At 35.2% G+C, this 20630-nt stretch overlaps 1 protein-coding gene and 1 long non-coding RNA gene across 12 annotated transcripts in view; one reads left to right on the forward strand and one right to left on the reverse strand.

Annotated features, from left to right (window-relative positions):
- LOC132692308 (uncharacterized) overlaps positions 1–20630 on the forward strand; it is a 270163-nt gene that overhangs the window by 238523 nt on the left and 11010 nt on the right. For 4 of the 5 annotated variants that reach the window (XR_014137607.1, XR_013555204.1, XR_014137606.1 and 1 more), the window contains 2 exons: positions 10847–11039; positions 14652–14727. This is a non-coding gene — a long non-coding RNA (uncharacterized LOC132692308). Of the gene's footprint in view, positions 1–10846; positions 11040–14651; positions 14728–16018; positions 16131–20630 lie in introns of all 5 variants that reach the window. The other variant, XR_014137608.1, reaches the window with a different exon arrangement.
- SNCA (synuclein alpha) overlaps positions 1–20630 on the reverse strand; it is a 161906-nt gene that overhangs the window by 47622 nt on the left and 93654 nt on the right. The window lies entirely within an intron of this gene.

The raw sequence follows: 20630 nt of genomic DNA on the forward strand, positions 1-20630 counted from the left end.
AATTCTATGAGAAAGTTACTACTATTATCTCTATTTTATCAATGAATTAACAGAAATAGGCAGTCTGGCTCCAAAGGCACTTAGCTATTATGCAATATTATTTGTCAATATTCTTGAAAAACAACAACAAACTTCTTATCGAAACATTAATCTGAGTTTACACAAGATAAAATCAAGTTTCGAAAAATGAAGAGTTTAAAACACTATACAAAATATTTTATGATTAAGTATCTGAAGTCTATTACTACTTAGAAATTTGTCCCTATTTTTATCAGAATAAAAAAAAATAAGGAACTAAAAGAATTGCCTATCTCTTTGTCTATGAGAAATGTATTTACAAGGACAAAACCAGATAGAATGTATTTTTTACCATATAGCTATTAAATCTGCAAACACTAAGCTAATTAATTTTTACAAAGAAAAATAGCTTATTATTAATTCAATGCATAGCATTTTTCTGGTTTAAACCTTTTCCTTAGTGTCTTTTAACAGAAAAAGATGATAAAATTGTCAGAAATACTGTTCATTTTGCCCCCAAATATGTGGCACAGAAACCACAGTTTTTTAGAATGCTTTGCAATATCATCACTTGAGCTTCCTTCTTCAATCCTTTTGACCAACCAATAAAGCTTCTGCCTGGGTCATAGCCTTATCTTCCTTAGCTTTACTTTGGAAATGGCAATCTCTCCCAAGCCCCTACACCAAATTTATTTTGGTTATCATAATAAAACATAATGGCCCGTTAAGTCCATGGGGCAGATATTACACTTAGTCATGATGTTTATTTATTTACTCTGCCTTATCCCACAGAGAATTTGAAGGGGAATCAAAGATTATTTCCTTATCACAACAAGTGAATACCCTTTGCTCTGTTTAATGTTGTCTTTTTTTTTTTTTTTCCTTTCTTTAGGCACTAAATGTTTATTTGTGTTCTTTAATCACTTTTAAAGCATCCATTATTTCTGGAGTTCTGGATTTAATTTTCAACCATTCTCATTTCTTTAATTTGATTTATTTAGATCTCTTTTTGGCTTTTATTAAGTGGAGACTCCTAAATTTCTGTATAAAAGGGAGAAAAAAAACCCACAGAATATTCTGTATTTAAGATGCTGCAACTGTCTCTACAGTTACAAAGAGTAGGTGGGGTGGGTTCACGTGTGTGTGTGTGTGTTGGAAACTATACATTAAGGATGATTCCTAATTTTATTACTCTTGAGGAACTAAAAATGTGGTTACACAATCATTCTAAATACTTTGTGTCATAGTCCCCTCCCTCCAACAATTGTATATATTATTTGTTGTTGGGAAGACAAGGAAAAAATAAGCTTTTAAGAGCATGGGATTTGGTAGCCAACTGACCTAGCAGTAGATGGTATCTGTGAGATTATGAGATGTCTCAAATGGAAAATGATAATAATAAAACCTGTCCCAGACTGTTGTAATAAATGAAATGATATACATAAAATAGCCTATAATGATCAGTGCAGTCAGAACAATACAAATATTTACTAGGCATCTACTTGGTTCTGGAGTGTCTTAAGCATTTTATTTTTAAATATATATATTATATATATAAATATATATATAATATATATATTAAATTTCTGATTTTATATATTAATATATATAATATATATATATATATATTAAAGTTTATTCTGAGAGAGAGAGAGAGAGAGAGAGAGAGAGAGCACAAGTGGCGGTGGGGCAGGGAGAGAAGAGAAAGAGAATTTCAAGCAGGCTCCATACTGTCAGTGCATAGCCAGATGCGGGGCTTGAACCCACGAACCATGAGAACACGACTTGAGCTGAAGCTGGACACTTAACCAACTGAGCCACCCAGCTGCCCCTAAACATTTTATTTTTGTGATCTAAGTATCCCAATAAATGTACATCCTATATTGTCTCAATACATATTACCTGTTATATTTTCATCTTGTTGCTAATTTTTATAAAGATTTTGTGTGGGGGGAATGATTGAAACAAACAACTGTTTTAAGAATTGAAGCTTTTGCCTTTTTCATTGACTGGCTACATGCGACTCTCCATTGGACCTCAGAGTTTTGCCTTTCTCAAACTGGTTCACAAGTCATCCTTTTTGTCTCCTTTCTCTCAGCTGCCTAGAAATGCAGCTGAAAACTTGTAGTAGATTGAGGTTGTTATATTCTGAGTACATCCAAGTGAGATAGCTCTATAGCATTTGCCTTTTATATATCAGTGCAAATGCTACAAGGACACTGTCCTAATTGCTTTTAACTAAAGATTTACAAGTAATGCTATATTTAAACAAGACCGAGGATAAGAAATATTCACAGCACCAGTACTTAAAGAAGAATGTACTTTTCTTGATGTTTATAATGCTGGTAAAGAAGCACCTCTTATCCTTGCAATAACTAACTTCTCATAATTGAAGAAAAGCAAAACCTGTATTATGACTTATTTTTGTAGACTCTTGGGTCAATCTCACAGAAGGGTTAGTAATGTGTCTATGAAACTGTAGACAGCTATATCAGGTAATTATAACCTTGACAGAGAGACATACATGGGAAAAAAATATAGAGTACAGAGGTCTTAAAAATGGCAAATACCTATGCTAAGCTAAATTAGTCAGAGAAAGACAAATATCATATGATTTTACTCAGATGAGGAATTTAAGATACAAAACAGATAAGCATAAGGGAAGGGAAGCAAAAATAATATAAGAGCAGGGAAGGAGACAAAAACATAAGTGACTCAAATATAGAGAACAGAGGTTGTGGGGGAGGGGGACAGGCTAAATGGGTAAGGGGCATTAAGGAATCTACTCCTGAAACCATTGTTGCACTATATGCTAACTAACTTGGATATAAATTAAAAAAGAAATTATTAAAAAAATGGCAAAAACCAATATTGCAACATTAGTATTTAAGACGAGGTGTCACAATAACTTGGTAACACTGTGACTTGTTTCCCAAAATGTGCAATGTATTTGTGTTTAAGGGGCTATACAATTTGAGAAGACAAATGTAGAATTAACCCTATTTTGTACAATGAATTGACCAATGATAACTTTTATATTATTTATCAATAAATTCCTCCAAATTATAAATTATGAAACAGAAAATGTTGTTTCTCTATAATCTAATTCAGAGATAGAGCTTCCATATATTTTATGTTACATTATTATCAAACAGGCAATCTTATTGCCAATATCAACCTACTCAACTAATAGAAATTATTATTAAATGGAAGGATTATGAAGTGGATTAGCCACAGCAATAATCTGGAAAGAGGTGGTCTGGTGACTAGAGGAATGGGAATGGAAATGGAGCAAAGGGATTGCCTTGGTGAGATGTAGAAGTTGAATGGACAGAATTTAGCCACTGATATTTAAGAACTATGAGAAGTCTGAGATTTTATCCTACTTGCAAGCTAACAAGGTAGTCTCCCACAGTTTCACAGATACTGGCCAAAAACACAAGAGTTCTGGGTCAGAGGTAAATGTCTTTTTTACCTATAACAACAGTAGTAGCCAAAGTATCATCATTTTCTTGAGTTGATTCTCTAAGTCCTAATTCCTACAGGGAAGTTCAGGTGACACCTCCAGTCAGTGAATTGCATTTACAGAGGAGGAATCCAGGGTCTAGGAACCTGAATCTTTTATAGTAGGCAGTGAACATGTCTTTCCTTTGCTCCAGAATGGGACATTATCTCTAACCAAGGCTATAAACACACTCACCCTTTGCTTTAGACAAAGAAACTATCTTTATCTTCCAAGGCTGTTCACTTTACAAAAATCCTTGAAATACAGTCTCCAACAGAAGGCAGCTAGTGCCTCGCTTTCAAAATGTACAAAAATGTGAGGCTCTTAAGCTCCCACATTACCTGAATGCACAGATGACGCAAGGAAAAGGGATAAAAACAAGTTTTGAGTTTGACTAGGAAGATGGGGACCATTAGTAGTTGTAACAGAGAAAAAGAGGACAAAGTAAATTTTAATGCCAGTCATTTTTTATTATATTGATGCTGAGGTGCCTCCATAAATATATGTTGAAAATATGAGATTAGAGTTGAGGCTTTGGAAATATAGGTATATTTTGAATACTCCATAGAAGTCATCAGAGCTCACAAAACTAAGAGAAAAAGAGACAAGAGAAAGAAAACATTACAGTATCACATGAAGAAACTTCTTAGCTGGAAGGCAAGGCAGGAAAAAGAGGTAAAAGCAAAGGCAGACAGGAAACAATATTTTAGAATCTAAATGAAAATAGTTTTACTGACAGATTGGTACTATCACTGGCGGTTTCAAAAACTGAAAAAAGAAAATAAAAGAAGAACACAGGTACACTTTTAGTACTGAGTATTTTATGCAATGGGATGCATATATGTTTATTAAATATTTAGGTTTGTTGAATAATCCAGAAAAGTTGAAGAAGTCAGATTTCAGGGAACAAAAGAATAAATAGGACAGTGGGAGGCCAGGTTTGGAGACAAAACTGAGAAGTTATGAGTAGAGAAAGTTGTCGGGACAATTAATTTTTAGGGTAATGGGATTTGCAATGACTACTAGTCTTTTGGGTTTTGTTTTTTGTTTCGTTGCTTTGTTTTTATTTTAAAGAAACAGAGAGGGGCATCTGAGTGGCTCAGTTGGTTAAGCATCCGACCTCAGCTTAGGTCATGATCTCACGGTCTGTGAGTTCGAGCCCCACATCAGGCTCTGTGCTGGCAGCTCAGAGCCTGGAGTCTGCTTCAGATTCTGTGTCTCTCTCTCTGTCTGCCCCTCACCCACTCGCACTCTATCTCTCTCTCAAAAATAAACAATGACAACAAAAGAAATGGAGAGATTTTAATGATTTCAATAGGGATAGAGTTTCACAAGACAGGGATTTTGTTGGTAACATAAAAATCTCAAAAGAGAGAGAAAAGGATGGAGTCAAGAACACAGGGATGTTTACTTTGGAAGAGGCAGGACATGTGTCTGGACATATATTTCTTAATGGAAACAGGAGAACCCAAAGGAGCCTGAAACATATGGTCTCTATTTTTACAAAAAGATAGGTAATGAGGTTATAAATATGAAGGATCTAAGGGTGACAAAGGCAGGGGAAGCAGCTTATATTTATTGGATGATCTCATGGTTAATCATCTCGTTTTATTGATGATAAACATGAATATCAAAGATTGCATGTTTGCCTAAAGTCACAAAGATGCTTAACAGTAAAACTGACTTCAAAAGCCTCATCTTATGCTAAAGATATGTTTTTAATTGCTATGGTGGTGTTGTGGTCTTAAATAGAAAAATTTTATAATGGATTCTGAAAAATAAAGTATCAATTAGAAAGAAAGAAACAGCTGCTGAGAAGTAATGAGTGCCAAGTGGAATCTGGGTATCGTTATTTTTTCGTTGAACCAACCAGCACAACATCCTGATTTTTCTTTAGTAGGCAAAGGATTTAGTCTAACTTTTGAACTACGCACATGATTGAGTTCATTGTCAACTGTTTTACAGCAATAATAGGATTTAATAGATGAAAAACCACCACAGCATTCTACTGCCAGTTTCTTGTCACAGAGTGACTTTCTGGACCCATAGCTAGTTTCTAAACAAATCATTTGAATGGCCCGATTTGTTACATTAACTAAAAGCCAAGTCTAAAGCATAGATATATAGATAGACATACATATGTACACACACTATATTTATATACCAAACCACTTTCTATTCACCCAAATTCCTAAATCATACAACATTTTTTAATAATTCCAAGCATTTGCAAACAAGAAAAAAGCTACTTTGGCATAAAATTGACATATGCAAAAGAGATTATCCATAATACATTTTAATTTTTTTTTAACATTTATTTATTTTTGAGACAGAGAGAGACAGAGCATGAATGGGGGAGGGGCAGAGAGAGAGGGAGACACAGAATCGGAAGCAGGCTCCAGGCTCTGAGCTGTCAGCCCAGAGCCCGACGCGGGGCTCGAACTCACAGACTGTGAGATCGTGACCTGAGCTGAAGTCGGACGCTCAACCGACTGAGCCACCCAGGCGCCCCAATCCATAATACATTTTAAAATGAGAAGAAATGAAATTTGATTTTTAAGAGTAAAAACAATTCAATATAAATCTACATTTAATTATTCTGAATTACTGTATTTGTTTTGCACATTCCTATACAAACTTTTATTGCTTAATTTACCTTCATTTAAAAAAAGTTAACATTATTCAGTTTCTGAGAGACAGAGAGAGAGAGACAGAGAGAGCATGAGTGAGAAGGGAGATACAGAATCTGAAGCAGGCTCTAGGCTCTAAGCTGTCAGCACAGAGCCCGACACAGGGCTTTAACTCAGGAACCGTGAGATCGTGACCTGAGCCGAAGTAGGATGCTTATCCGACTGAGCCACCCAGGTGCCCCAATTTACCTTCATTTTATACTCTTCTTCTAATTTTAATGTCTCTGGAATTTAAGTCTGGGGAACTATTTAATCTTCTCTTGCCCTAACTTTTCCAGTGTTGTGGCATTCTTTTTTTTTTTTTTCTTTTTTTTTCTTTTTGTTGGCACCCCGACAAGCCAATCATTTTAAACTTCTGTATCATTATCATAGCATAATTGTTATTGAGTATAATATAACTATCTCTTCATAAGAAAGTTTTTAAAATCTCTGTGTAAATAGATAGACGTGGTTCCATCAATTCCTCTCCGCCTGGGACAGGGTATTTAGGCACATCAAAGGAATACAGAGTTCCTTGAAGCAAGTATGAAAACCAAAATGATCAACTAGATACATACTTCATCAAAAGAAACATACAAACATTACTTCAGGAAAAAGGGCAGCATGATACAATAGGGTATCAGTAGTTTAGAAACGTGAAGCTTCTTTCAAGGTATAAATTATAATTTAACAGATTAGATAATCTGTATTTCATCTGCATACCTATAAAACAAGACTTTCAAACCACATACACACATCAGTTACAGGTAGGTGTTATACAACATGTATACAGTGAGTGTCTAGATGTGAATTATTAGACTTTCAGTTTTATTATCTTCACAGTATAGCACAATATGTATTGATGAATTAATAAATCAATAAACAAGATTAACATGGGTTAGTTTTAATCATATTTAGGATAGAAATCACTTCCATAAAACATGTAAAGATGGACCTGTAGTCATATTACCCCTAAATCTCTGTAACTGATGTCCCAGTTTCACTATTAGCTATTCAGCCTTGGGTGTTAAAGACTGCTCTCTCGTCTGGTCCTCTCTTTAAATGTCACAGCTATTTCTGGCAGGTAAGACAACTGCCTTGGTTAGTGTGAACACACACCACTGTGGAGTGCAAGGCACCTGAGAGAAAAGGCTGCTAAAATAGGGAAATAACTCGGGGAGGGGGGGCGGGGAAGATGGGAAACTGAAAATATAACATCTATGCATTTTTCAACTTAAATCTCATTGACATGCCAGTCATTTTTAAAAGAATATAAGGTATTTAGAAAATGTAGTGTTGCCTCTGGCTATACTTAATACTGGGGCCACTTAATACAAAGCAGTGTCCTTGCCTGGTCTCCCAAAGGACAATTCAGAATTGAGAGCTCGATCTCCAAGGATGGTTTATATACTCTGTATCTTGAGGCACACCAAGCAGAGAGTTTATCATTTTCAGAAAGCATGCCATTATTCAAGTTAGAGAGAGGGCTGATAAAAGACCTCTTAAAGATTTAGAAAGATCACAAAGGCAAGCTGGCTTTTAACAAAAACAAAGTATTTTTATGCAGTTTCTAACTGAATTTATAAAGTCCAGAAACTCACCCAAAGGCTTAATTTTTTTTAAATTTAATTGCAATGGGGGGGGGAAACTGAATATTATTTGGACTATGAATTGTGAAATTAAGCAAAAGGGAAGTTTTGCTAATGGGTGGTTTAATATTCATGAATGTGATGGTTCAGCATTTCTTCCAATGTTTCCCACAGCAAGAACACTAATTAATGATCATCTACACAAATGGAACATATCATTTCCTGGTACTATTTTTTTTCCCTTGCCAAGAGTTAATACTTCTTATTTTGAGTATGTTTTATTATTCCACTCCACGTTTCCCTATTCCTACCGGAGCATTACTTGATTTTCTTTCCACTACATCTTCTTATCCTCACTATTGGTTTTTTTAAAGCCTGGTTCACTATATTGAAATCCTCCAACTGTGAACTGAGCACTGTCTTTCTTTCCTGATCCATCTGATATCAGGCTGACTTTATGAAGCATAAGCATCAACATGAAAGAAAAGACTTTTTTAAGTTTTTATTTATTTTTGAGAGAGAGAGAGACTGCGTGTGAGCAGGGGAGGGGCAGAGAGAGACACACAGAATCCGAAGCAGGCTACGGGCTCTGAGCTGTCAGCACAGAGCCCGACACAGGGCTCAAACCCACGAACCGTGAGATCATGACCTGAGCCAAAGTCGGATGCTTAACTGACCGAGCCACCCAGGCGCCCCGAAATAAAAGATTTTTAAAACAAATGCCTGAATCAAATGAGAGGTCAAATTTGGCATAGTGTTTTGTGTCTTGAAAATCTTCCTGCTGTAATTATCTGAAGCCCTTGGCTAGATAATTATTAAGGGACTCTTGCAATTGTCCCTTTTCTCCACATAGATCACCACATTAATTAAGAGAGGATCACTGGAGACAGGTTGCTGTTCTGCATCTTTAAGTATTTTTAGTTCTTCATTTTCAGAAGAGAAAAAAATACATTAAGAAAAAGATTGCTTCTCAGCCAAATTTTCTGATATACAGATATTCTCAAAAAGATCTCCAGAATGTGCTTTAATCTTATTTCTGCAATTTTTTAAAGGAGGTCATTATGAATTTCGCACACATTTTATAGCCTATAATGTACTTATCTAATCAGATTTCAACTGAGCTAGTAAAAAAATATGAATCAGGTGCTTGTTGTGATCAAGATGCTAAAGTTATACCTAGACTAGATCACCACCGTAAGATGTGAAAACTTAGCGAAACAAGAAGCAAACTGATAATTCATTAGCGTGAGAGTGGTACAACATTACTTTTGGGGATGGGGGGGGCCTTCCCAGGTTAATGTAATGATCAGAGAACCTGGCTCTTGGTTACAGGAATGTCAACCAAAGTTGACCCATGGATATTTGGAAGATATCTTATTACATTGTGCTGTGTTAAAATAAAAACGCAAATAAAAGCAAGCAAACTGAGTGATAAGAACTTCGGTTTCCTCACCAATTTCCTTAGTTACCTATTTCTAAGGCCAGTTCTCATGCCCACCAGAAGAGAAGGTATCTAAGAAGAGTGACCTAAAGTCTTCATCATTACCATATCCTTAGATTCTAGAATAATAAATGCACCTAGTAAAAGCAATCATTGAATAACTATACCTCTTCTATAAAATTTTCCATGATATCCTCTGTCAGAGCTAATCTCCCTTTGCTATGTGCCATGCTAAATGCTTTCCCCATGGATCTAGTTCAGCATAAACGGTCATAAGATTATTGGTGTAGGTGATGTCCTCTAGGAGGTTTTAAGTTCCTAAGAGCAGGGATAAAATCATATTCATCTTTATCTTCTATAGTTCTTTGCCTAGCAAATAATGCCAAGAAAAAAATTAAAAATGAATAAATATATATAAAGACACCAGTGGAGAAAACAGAAAACCAAGAGTTATTAAAAAATAAACTGAATTAAATTGTGTAAAATAGCAATCCCTTAGTGATTTATAGCAGAAATTAGGATTCAGATCCAAATAAAAATAGATACTAATACCCCATAATATGATTTGTTGTATAATACGTACAAATATATATTTTTGATATTAAATATTTATGCCAAATTTAAATTTTTTAATTTATTTTCCTTTTATGTATAAGCACTTATGGTACATTAAAGCCAATATGCATGCCCATCACCTGAGGTACTCATTATAAATGCAGATTTCTAAGCTTTGATGGTTAACTACTAAATCAGAATTTTGGGGGGCTAACCAATAAGAATCTGAATTTTAAAAATAAGCTCTTAGGGTGATTTTGTTAGGATTAAAAGTGACTCTGTCTTTTACCTGCTATTGCAAAATTTATATTCATTGGCTATTAAATTTTCTTTCTCTGAGAAAAGATTTTTTCTCTGGGGAAAATTAAAATGTAATCAGCTTTTCTGAGAGATTACACTTCTACAAAAACCTTGATCCCAGTGACTATATCATCCAAGGCAGTGAAGTGGCCTCTAGTCCTTAGCCCCAATTTCCTTGCAGAAGTCTCCCAAAACCATTACAGATGGTCCATTCTGGATAAAAAAGAATGCATTAATTATAAAGTATTTAACAATGGGAAAAAAAAGTGGTTTTTCAAAATTACAAAAAATAAATGAGTATAAATAATGCTTAAAGTTAAAGTACCTTGATTATAGAATGAAACTATAGGCCAGGTAATAATGGTAGCTAATGCTTTTTTGACGATTTACTACTTGTTATTCATCGGGCTATTTCCCATAATCTTAGGATGTAGGTACTAAGATGAGGTCCACTCTACAAACATAACTAATTTGCCCCAATTCAATCCACTTATAGGAAATGGAACCAAGTATGTGAGCTCTGGAAGCCATGCTCTCCAGTACCAGGCCACATTGCCTTTCAAAGAACACCTGGATATGTGTGGGTGTACCTTTAGGGATACATGCATACCAGCATGCTACTTGTGTTTAATCTGTCTACCAGTGTTTACATTAATGACTGGAATTCCAGGCAAATGAGAAAATATTTGTATCTTCTAAACCATCAAAATTTTAGTGGGATTCATTAATAGTCTGTATCCCTTTCAGCAGTACCTTTAAAATTTAACAGGTGAGGACCTTTCTATGAATCAAACGCAAGTACAAGAGACACTGAAGAAGAAACACTTTCCCCATTTAACGTCCACTCAAAAATCTCTAGTTTCTCCTGAAGATGACTTTTAAGTCTTGCCACATTTCCCAGAAACTGCTACCTTCTGACTTCTATTAAAGAATTTAGAAAAAGAAAACAAACTGAATACAAGGTAAGTAATTATTATAATAATGTTTCATTCTCCCTTCTTTCTTTCTCGACCACACCATCTGCTATAAAATCAATTAATAACAGTCTCTAAGCATCACTTTAGTTAATATACAAATACACAAACAAATGTGTAAGTACACATACATACCATAGACTAGAATGCCTTTTTGGAGGTGTTTTGGAGCCTATGGGATGTCTTTACTGTTTAAAAATTTCATAGCACTTATGCTCATGAGGAAATTTAAATTTACTGTTTCTGTAAATCTTTATTCCTCAATTTCTCCTTTGAACCAATCTTACCGGCTTCCTGGCTCATATTAATTAGTTGAATAAAATCTTTGACTTGTATTCATGCTACTTTTTTCTGAAAGACATTTTTTACTGTTAAAACTATAATACAGTATAGAAAAACCATTTTCTATATTCACCCGAAGCATTGTTGAATTATTTTTTCCTCTTTTAGTTTTGATATTCTATATAATTTTAGATTACCTAAAACCTCAGAAAATGTTTTATTTATAATCTCCCCAAGTATAATTTGTCACCCGAATTCAATAAGTGGAATTCTTTGGAAACTTTTGCACTGAAAAGTAAATATATAAAAAGGTATGAACTATTTTCTAGATATCTAAGTTCTCCTCAATATAATACACTTAGTAGGAACTCAGCAAGAACATTAGATGGATTTTTTTTTTTTTTTAATTTTTTCAACGTTTTTTATTTTATTTTTGGGACAGAGAGAGACAGAGCATGAACGGGGGAGGGGCAGAGAGAGAGGGAGACACAGAATCGGAAACAGGCTCCAGGCTCCGAGCCATCAGCCCAGAGCCTGACGCGGGGCTCGAACTCACGGACCGCGAGATCGTGACCTGGCTGAAGTCGGACGCTTAACCGACTGCGCCACCCAGGCGCCCCTTAGATGGATTTTTAAAAACATACATCCCACGGGGTGTTTCTATAAATTATTTTTTAAATATATTTTCTCTTTCATTTCCCTTTCCATTTGGAATGTATTATGTACTTTGGTGTTTTCAGAGAAAGCATGCATCTATCCTATCCCAAGCATCTTTTCTGAAGAGCACAGGTAAAAATATGCCAAATTATGAACAAGAACAATGGCAACCCATCCAATCAAGTGGTCTCAGAAGAACAAAAGCCAGAGTATCTAAAGCAATGAAGGATTCTGACTACTGGGGGAGCCCCTGGGAAGTGGCTGCTCCATTTCCTTTTCCAAAAGCTTTTTATATAGAACATCAGTCTGCTCTCCTATAAAGATGAGGTCAACTCCCTTGACAGCTGCCCCTCCTCCCCTCTCCCCCATCTCTAGTCTACATACACACCCACAGAGATTAATTAACACTTGCTCCAGGAAGAACCACAGACAATAGCATCCGATATTGGAATAGTCCTTTGTGAATAAGTATAAAACTTACAAAGGAGGAGGGAGATATTCTAAGAGAAAAGCATTGGGCTTTATTGCTTAAAGCCAAAGAAATTTGTATTTGTGATGAAAGTATGAAAAACATACATTTAAAAAAAAATTTAAATGTTTATTTTTGAGACAGAGACATGGAGAGAGAGAGTGGAGGAGGGGCAGATAAAGAGAGGGAGAGAGAGGGAGACACAGAATCTGAAGCAGGCTCCAGGGTCCGAGCTGTCAGCATACAGCCTGATGTGGGGCTCGAACCCACAAACCATGAGATCATGACCTGAGTTGAAGTCAGATGCTTGACTGACTGAGCCACCCAGATGCCCCAAACATACATTTTCTTTTTGAAAAAAAAAGTACACAACAATGAAATTTTGTACTGATAATCTACTGTTTTTTTTGCCAATTTGGGTCTATTTCTTAAGAGGCTTATGTAAAATGAACAACAGTAGCTAAAACATTACTATTATGGCATGTGGTCAAGATCTGAGAACCTTCAATAAATGGATAGTTGTGATGCCACAGACAGATATGCTTATAAAGGCACAAAGAGAATGGTAGTCCTTTTCACTATGATATAAAGCATTTTATATGATACGGTTATAAGTATAGTTTTTTTTTTTCAAAATATAATACAGTCAGATTTTTTTAATAACTTAAACTCAAGATTCCTTATGTTTTGAAGAAATTTATGAAAACAAATGCTTTTTAGAACTTAGCTGAATATGAGCAATTTCAATAAGCAAATTCCCCTTTGCTTCTGAATGAGGACTTTGGAAACTGTCAGGACTTACCAGTTGCAATTTTCCTATTTATAATGTTGCTTTCTTCAAAGAAATGAAAAGCATTTTATGGACATTACTTAATAATTTCTCACAGCTTTCTAAGAAGACAAAAAATGTGCATGCAGTAACTCAATAGATATTGAGAAGTTTCCTCCTAATAAATTTTATTCATGTAATAAATCCCACCTTTAACAATATTCCCCAATAAACCTTCATATTCCTAAGCTCATACATGTTCACATTTATATTAAAAGATTTTTACATTGTGAAAATGGGTATATAAGCATTTTGTATCCAAAAATATCACCACGGTTTTGTTGTTCCTTTTTTTAAAAAAACTTGTTTTTCATACATTTTTGGTTTTATATCATAAATGACATAAATTGGGCAATATTAATCCCCTTTGTAGAAATTTTAAATGCCTTCCCACCAGTCTATACATAAATCCTTTTTACTATAACTTATACAACCTGTGGTCGTTTTTATCTATAGCCTCTGTCCCTTTCTCTCTCAAAGCTTGTAGCTAGTCTGGCCCCTTTCATGCCATTAAAACGACCAGATTCTCCCCTTCTCAAGGCCTTCACATGTCCTGCCTTCTGTCTCGCCTTTCCATCACCCCACCCCAAAATTTCATATGCTCTTTCTCTCTCTCATCACATAGTCAGCCCCTTCTCATTCTTTCCATCTCAATTTAAATGTGACCTTCCTGTATGAAGTTTCCATAAACTGGATTGTCTGAATCCAAATGCCTAATAGGCTCCTATTTTCATTATGTGCTCAAAGTATCTATTTTATGATGCTTTGTTCAAAAAAAAAATGATAAAAGGGAGGTAGTCTCAGGAGGATAAAAGTGCTGGTATAGAGGTGCAAAAGTGTAAATAGTAGTCTGTTAGTCTGTTCGCCAGCTTGGTTCTAGGGAGCTTAAGGAGGAAGAGAGAGAGAACCACAGCAAATGCTGAAGGCACTGTTTTGATTGAGGGCACAGGAAGCAAGGTCACTGGCCAGGGTGGCTGTGGAAGGATTCCTCCCTTAGTAACTTGGGGGCAGCAGATTTCAGCAAGCAAAGCAAAGCAGATAAAAGTGAGCAGACTTGTTCTCAAGCACAGGTGAGATACCCTTGGAGATTCCAGTACATCAGTGGGGAGCCAGAGGGGAGGCTCAGGCCCTGCAGATGGAATTCTGCAATGGAGGGGAATCATGTCTATCCTCAGGCTGTCAGATTTGAAGTTACTTGGGTTAAGTAAGTGACGCCTGGGATAGTAACAGCCAGCGATTATCAGCAGTTGCAGATCTGTTTCTATACTAAAGCAGATAAAAGCATCCAGGAATTATCAAAAGCCACAAATCAATCCCAGTGTCTTGTCATGCACCCACACAGCACTTTTCCCTTTCCTCACAGCTACTTAATGGATACTGGCAAGCCGTCAAACAGACAAACAAAGAAGTGAGGATAAATGATGCTTTCCATATTTAAGGTGAGTCATCAGTCAGGCTGGGTATCTCAGGGAATTTAGTCTGTTTTCTAAGTAGCTTTATTTTAGCACAGCCATAAATCTAGCTGTAATTAGTCACTAAGTCCAACGACTCAATACATTTAAGCATTTCATTTGATTCTCAACCATGAAAAATTGCAACTGATTTGACAATACTGGTATGCTCTCACTGGCATGCATATGCTGCTGTCAGCACAACATGTGCTACCAGTATCTTTTTCTCTCTTGTGATATTGATGAACTATCATGAACCATCTTCTATCTCTCCTACTTCCCTATGGATCTAGTAGGATGCATTGGAGAGGAAAGTGATGATAGTAGAGTTTATGGCCATGGCTAGATTCCACCCCTCCCCCACCACAGATGAAACAAATAAGTTTATGTGGAAACGGAACAGAGCATGGAAATTTTTTGTTTTTTTTAGGGTTAGCTACTTGAAATATTACCTTAGTTAATGAAGTAATTCTACATTCTGTAACTGATAAAGATTATTTTTAACTAAGCTATAATGGGCAAATTGCTTTTCTCATCACTAGAATTACCATTTTAAACAAAGAAGTAAACATTTACTTTTTAATCTCTAAACAAGTTAAACTATATGATACTTTCTATTAAATCACATGTAACACGTTTTAAAAGTAATAGTAAATGTTTGCAAACCTTTTAACAACTGTATTTGATACCTCGTGGATATTCTTGCACATGTTCCAAGATTTTCATTTCTCCAAGGATTTTTATTCACCCACAGAATCAAAATATCAAGGCATAATAAGGTTTCATCAAATGCTAATGAAACATCTAAGTTTTTTTTTTTTATTAATTAACTTGTAAAGGACATAATAATGACATTCAAAGGAGGAGGCATCATCTGTGGACTGTTCCATTTGCAGATTTCAAGAAAACTATTAAAACATTTATAGCACTGAGGCTCAGATGGGTTCGTGTGCTCACTTGTGTGGCCATGTTGTATAACAGTGGGGGGTTTAAAGTGATAAAGTTCAGCCATCCACTTCCGTCTCCAATTGGGGCTCAGGCAACTGTCCTCTATTGTTTGATAAATTTTTTTTTAAATGCACTGTTTGTAGACCCACATTTAAAAACATTGAGTAGAACTAAAAAGTCACATATTTTGACAGTAAAAAGTATATCTTTTAGAAATATACAAATGTAAAGTAAATTATTGGAAGATTTTAAAGGTTTGTTCTAAACATAATTATCATAAAATGCAAATATAACTCAGAATATATTCGTTGTTATATTTTTGTTTCATCAGCTCCACTAAGGAAGGCAAATATGTGAATTCTTTGTATACAAAAAACCCCAAACAAACAAGAAACAAACAAATAAAAAAAACTTCCACAAGGTATAGCCTATATGACCACTGGGTAAGACTCTTTATGATTATTAGCATGGGAAAAGTATAAACACTTAGATATCTTTCATAACTTTAAATTAGTAAATATATTTAACAAATGAGAAATCTTATTTAACCAATAATTTGGGATCTTCATTACACATATAACCCCAAAACATGCAATATTAATGTGTCCTGAAAATAACAGCTTTAAAAGAATTCCAGCTTAAATATTCTCCTAAATTGCTTTGTGAAACTTAAGACAAAATTTAGTCTTTTAGAATTCCTAACAAAAGGGGATAGAAAAGAAGTGTTTAGAGAAAGTTGAAAGATGACCTTTGTCATATATTCCTTACATTGTAAAGGAGTAAATGATGGTTTTCTAGGGAGCCTGCGAAATTGCTAAAATTAAATGTTTGGACATAAATGTGGAATGCAGAGTTATATTCTTCAATAATTTCAAAAGCAATTTAAAAGCAATTTTAAAAAAATCATCCAGTCTAAATAAATGTTATAGGAATCCTAGACTTATAAGAATAATACATTTTAAAAGGCCTAGATAATATACAATATAAAAATAAGTGTTTACAAATAAGGCATTTATTTTCATTTTAAGTACAGTTGTCTAGGCTTTTAAAAACCCTTCTCTCTTTGACTGGTTTTATTTTGATGTTCAGCAAATGGATGAGCAGCAAAAAATTAAGTGGAGTAATTGGAAAAGGCCATAAAATTCAGCATCTGATAATGTAAACAGTAATAATAGGAGATAGCAATTTTATTAGTTATTTGGGCTTATAAACAGCCTAATGCTCTAATAGTAAACATACGGTTTATTTAACTAATTGCAGCTGTCATTCTTAGAGGCGATTAGCACCTGAAAATAGTGAATTACACCCAAATAAAGGGTGAGTTTGTATAGATATTGGTCCTTATTGCTAGCCATTTATTCAATAATAGCTTTTAGGCACCAGTTACAAAGATAGGCAGAAATATAAATTCTGTGTATATAAAAAGAGAACCAGCCATTTAATAAAATCAGGTATACAATGCCCCCCAAAATATTTTTTTATCTGGAAGCTAAGGCAATCTGGACTGGACAAATGTATTTCTTGTTGGAACCGTTTCAGTCTATAGTTTCAAACACCTCCCACACATTTACACTGGGAGTTTTGTTTATTACCTCTTTTCACCCCTAGTGTTGTAAGCACAGTATGTAACTTGCAGAAGTATCTCTACATGAGACATTTTTGATGGAATGAGAAAGATTAAAATATAGATGTTTATTTCAGAGATGCTGAAATGAAATATAAACATTCTGTGACTATAAGGAATATGTGCATAATGCAATGTATCAGGAAAGAACAAGGATATCTTTAAAAACAATAGATATGTGTTTTGAGAGGTTGGAATTCACTGTTCTAGGTCACTTTTTAAGGTGTGCTTGACTCACTGACAGCTTTGGCATGAAATCACCTTTAAAACAATCTCTGTTTGAATGCAATGAATCCTGATATGGATTTTTTTGGAGCTGACCATGTTACCTATTCTAGGCAAACTATTTACAGCAGGAAAAGAAGATTTGAAATTTGGGTGCTAGGGGGTTGCTATGGATAGTTACTCTGAACAGTTCAGTTAAAAATTGAATTTGTCAGTTCTATTATTAAATATTATAAAGCATAAGATAAAAACATTGGGTAATTTTAAAACTACAATAAAACTTATTTCGGAAGACTGCTAATTTCCTAATATGTGCATTGTTTTCAGTATCATTGATACCATAAACTTTGCCTGTGTGACCAGCAGATGATGAGCAGAGAGCCTGTGTAATATTATCAAATCACACAGTCAGAAATCAAAGTCTTTTTCTCCCACTTTATAAGCTATTTGGGAAGAAAGGGTATGGGTGTATGCATGTGTGTGTGTAACTGAGAGCAAGAGATTAACTTGTAAACCATCATCTGATGCAAAAACAGACATTTAGTAAGTCATCTATGAAGAGATGTTTCAATAACAGCTAAGCATTCATATGAATCTTCAGAGACCCAAATGCTCTCATGTGTGACAGAACACACATTTTAACTGCCAGAACTCCTATTTTAACAGATCACATTTGGCAAATGGCTCTAGTATTTGGAGTTCTGTTCAGTGACAGATTTGTTTTCAATGTGATTAACATTATCTGAGGACTAAAATGACCTTCACTTAAAATCCCTTTTACATTTTGTCCATGTGAACCCTACCAGGGATGGTGGTCTTTGGCTGTACTTTAAGGATGATTAAAACATTCTAAGATGGTTATGAAAGAGAGGTCTTCAAAGACAAGAAAATAACCGATGATCAATGCTATTCTGTGCACTATATGGGAGCACAAAAATTTATCCCAAAGAATGTAATCTAGCCATCAGAGTTCAAGTGGATTCAGCGTTAAGTGAGCAAAGCATGAAACAGATTTGTGGTGAAAAACAGCGATGCTCAATTGCCTAGTCTAATGTTCTCACTCATATCCTTTCCATCATTGAATTTGTTTGACATCTAGTCTTTTTTATGATGCAGTATGTGGAAAAAAAAAAGCCCTTATTACAGAAGTTTTAAACTTATGTTACACATTAATTGTGCTTGTATAATCACAAACAAGCAGGCAAACGCTTCACTGGGCTACATCAGCTTCTTTGCCTAACTTCCACATTAGTTTTGTGAATTTTGGAACAACATACATCGGGAATGGCTCCCTCTATTTAGGGCCCCAGGAAATAAATAAGGGCCCCAGCTGATTTAACTGGGACTTTTTATATATTCTCACAGGGTAAGAGAATCTAATCAATCACCCATCTTTTGAGGAATCCATTTAGAAACATGTATAGAAAAAAAGCATGCTATCTACTTTGGCATTCTTATTTATGAGAAAAAAAAAGACAAAGCTTACATGCACACAGAGGAAACAATCCGAATTACAGACACATCTATTAATGTTTCCTGACTTACGACTGAATTGTACTCTTTTAAAAAGTGTATTTGTTGTTGTTTGCTTGTTTTTTATTTTAGAGAGAATATGCATGACTTGGGGAGAAGGGCGAAGGGAGAGAAAGAAATCTTGAGCAGGCTCCACACATAGAGTGGAACCCCACGTAGGGATGAGTCTCAGGACCACAAGATCATGACCCGAGCCAAAATCAAGAGTTGGATGCTTAACCAACTGAGCCACCCCAAAAGTGTTGTTTTCTAAGTGTTTTTATTTATAATGCGGCCCCTTTCTCTACAATAGGTTATTTTTATACATGCATACTATCATCATTTTCATTATTTATAGTTAACACAGATATCCCATTTAATTTACCCTTTTAACCCTATTTTACATATTTGCTGATATTTTAGTATAATTATATTTAATACTATTAACAGAACATGAAAATACAAACTACTACCATTAGGAAGGAAATGGTTAAGATCTTAAGCTCTTTTATGCCAAGGAAGATAGTGGTTTGTGGAGAACCACAGCTTTTTAAACTTGACTTTGACCTGTGCCAGCTGCAATTTCAGAAGAAAACCATTTGAAGGGAAGAGATGGTAAATCAATGGGTCAGTTGTCTGGTGGATTATTCTTCTCCATGCCACTTTATCTGTAAGTGTTGCCTTTCCCCATGAAACCATAATAATAAACACCATGAACCTGGGTAGGCACAGCCAGTCACTATCCTATGGTCCACTTGGTAGGAGTTATATGCATGAGGACTAAACGGGGTATGTGAACAGTATGGTCCCACTCTGGGATTCAGAGTGGATATGTGTCTGAATATAGTCTGGAACAAAAGGAAAGTATTAGACTCGTTCCTAAAATGACATCTATTATTTAGGAACTAGGTCAAGAAAGCCTATAATTACATATCTACTATATTTACATGGTGCTCCTTCATCAGAGAGCTCTTCTAGAAAACAGATGACAGTGCATAAAAATAAATTCTATTTCTTTCTCAACCCCAAAGTACATAGAACTTGACATGGGATATTTTCTATCTAAAAAGCACTTATATAATCTAGCGTCAGCTTTAATTTCTCAAACATCCATTTTCTGCTACAATAAATTGATAAAGCCATTTATATTTCATTCACATTTGTTATATCTTAGTCTTTGTTTTTCATTTAGATAAATAGGCTTTTATACTCTAGACAATATAGGAAATCCCAAAGCTCAGAAAAATCACTAATGAGGATGGAAGGAATTAACCATTATGGAAGCTGAAGCATGTAGCCAGTACACAACATCACTTTGTGTTCATGTAACAAGGTCATCAGCGTAGCAACTATTCAGTGAGCTTGATTTTTCAGTATTACATCCTAAATCTGAAACATCTACTCTTAATAAAGGTGGTAACTTGGGGTGCCTGGGTGGCTCAGTTGGTTAAGCAACCGACTTCGGCTTGGGTCATGATCTTGGAGTTTGTGAGTTTGAGCCCCGCGTCAAGGCTGTGTGTTGACAGCTCACAGCCTGGAGCCTACTTCAGATTCTGTGTTTCCCCTCTTTCTACCCCTCCCC

The sequence above is a fragment of the Panthera onca genome, chromosome B1 (genome assembly GCF_046562875.1).
Source record: "Panthera onca isolate mPanOnc1 chromosome B1, mPanOnc1 haplotype 2, whole genome shotgun sequence".
NCBI classification, from domain to species: domain Eukaryota; kingdom Metazoa; phylum Chordata; class Mammalia; order Carnivora; family Felidae; genus Panthera; species Panthera onca.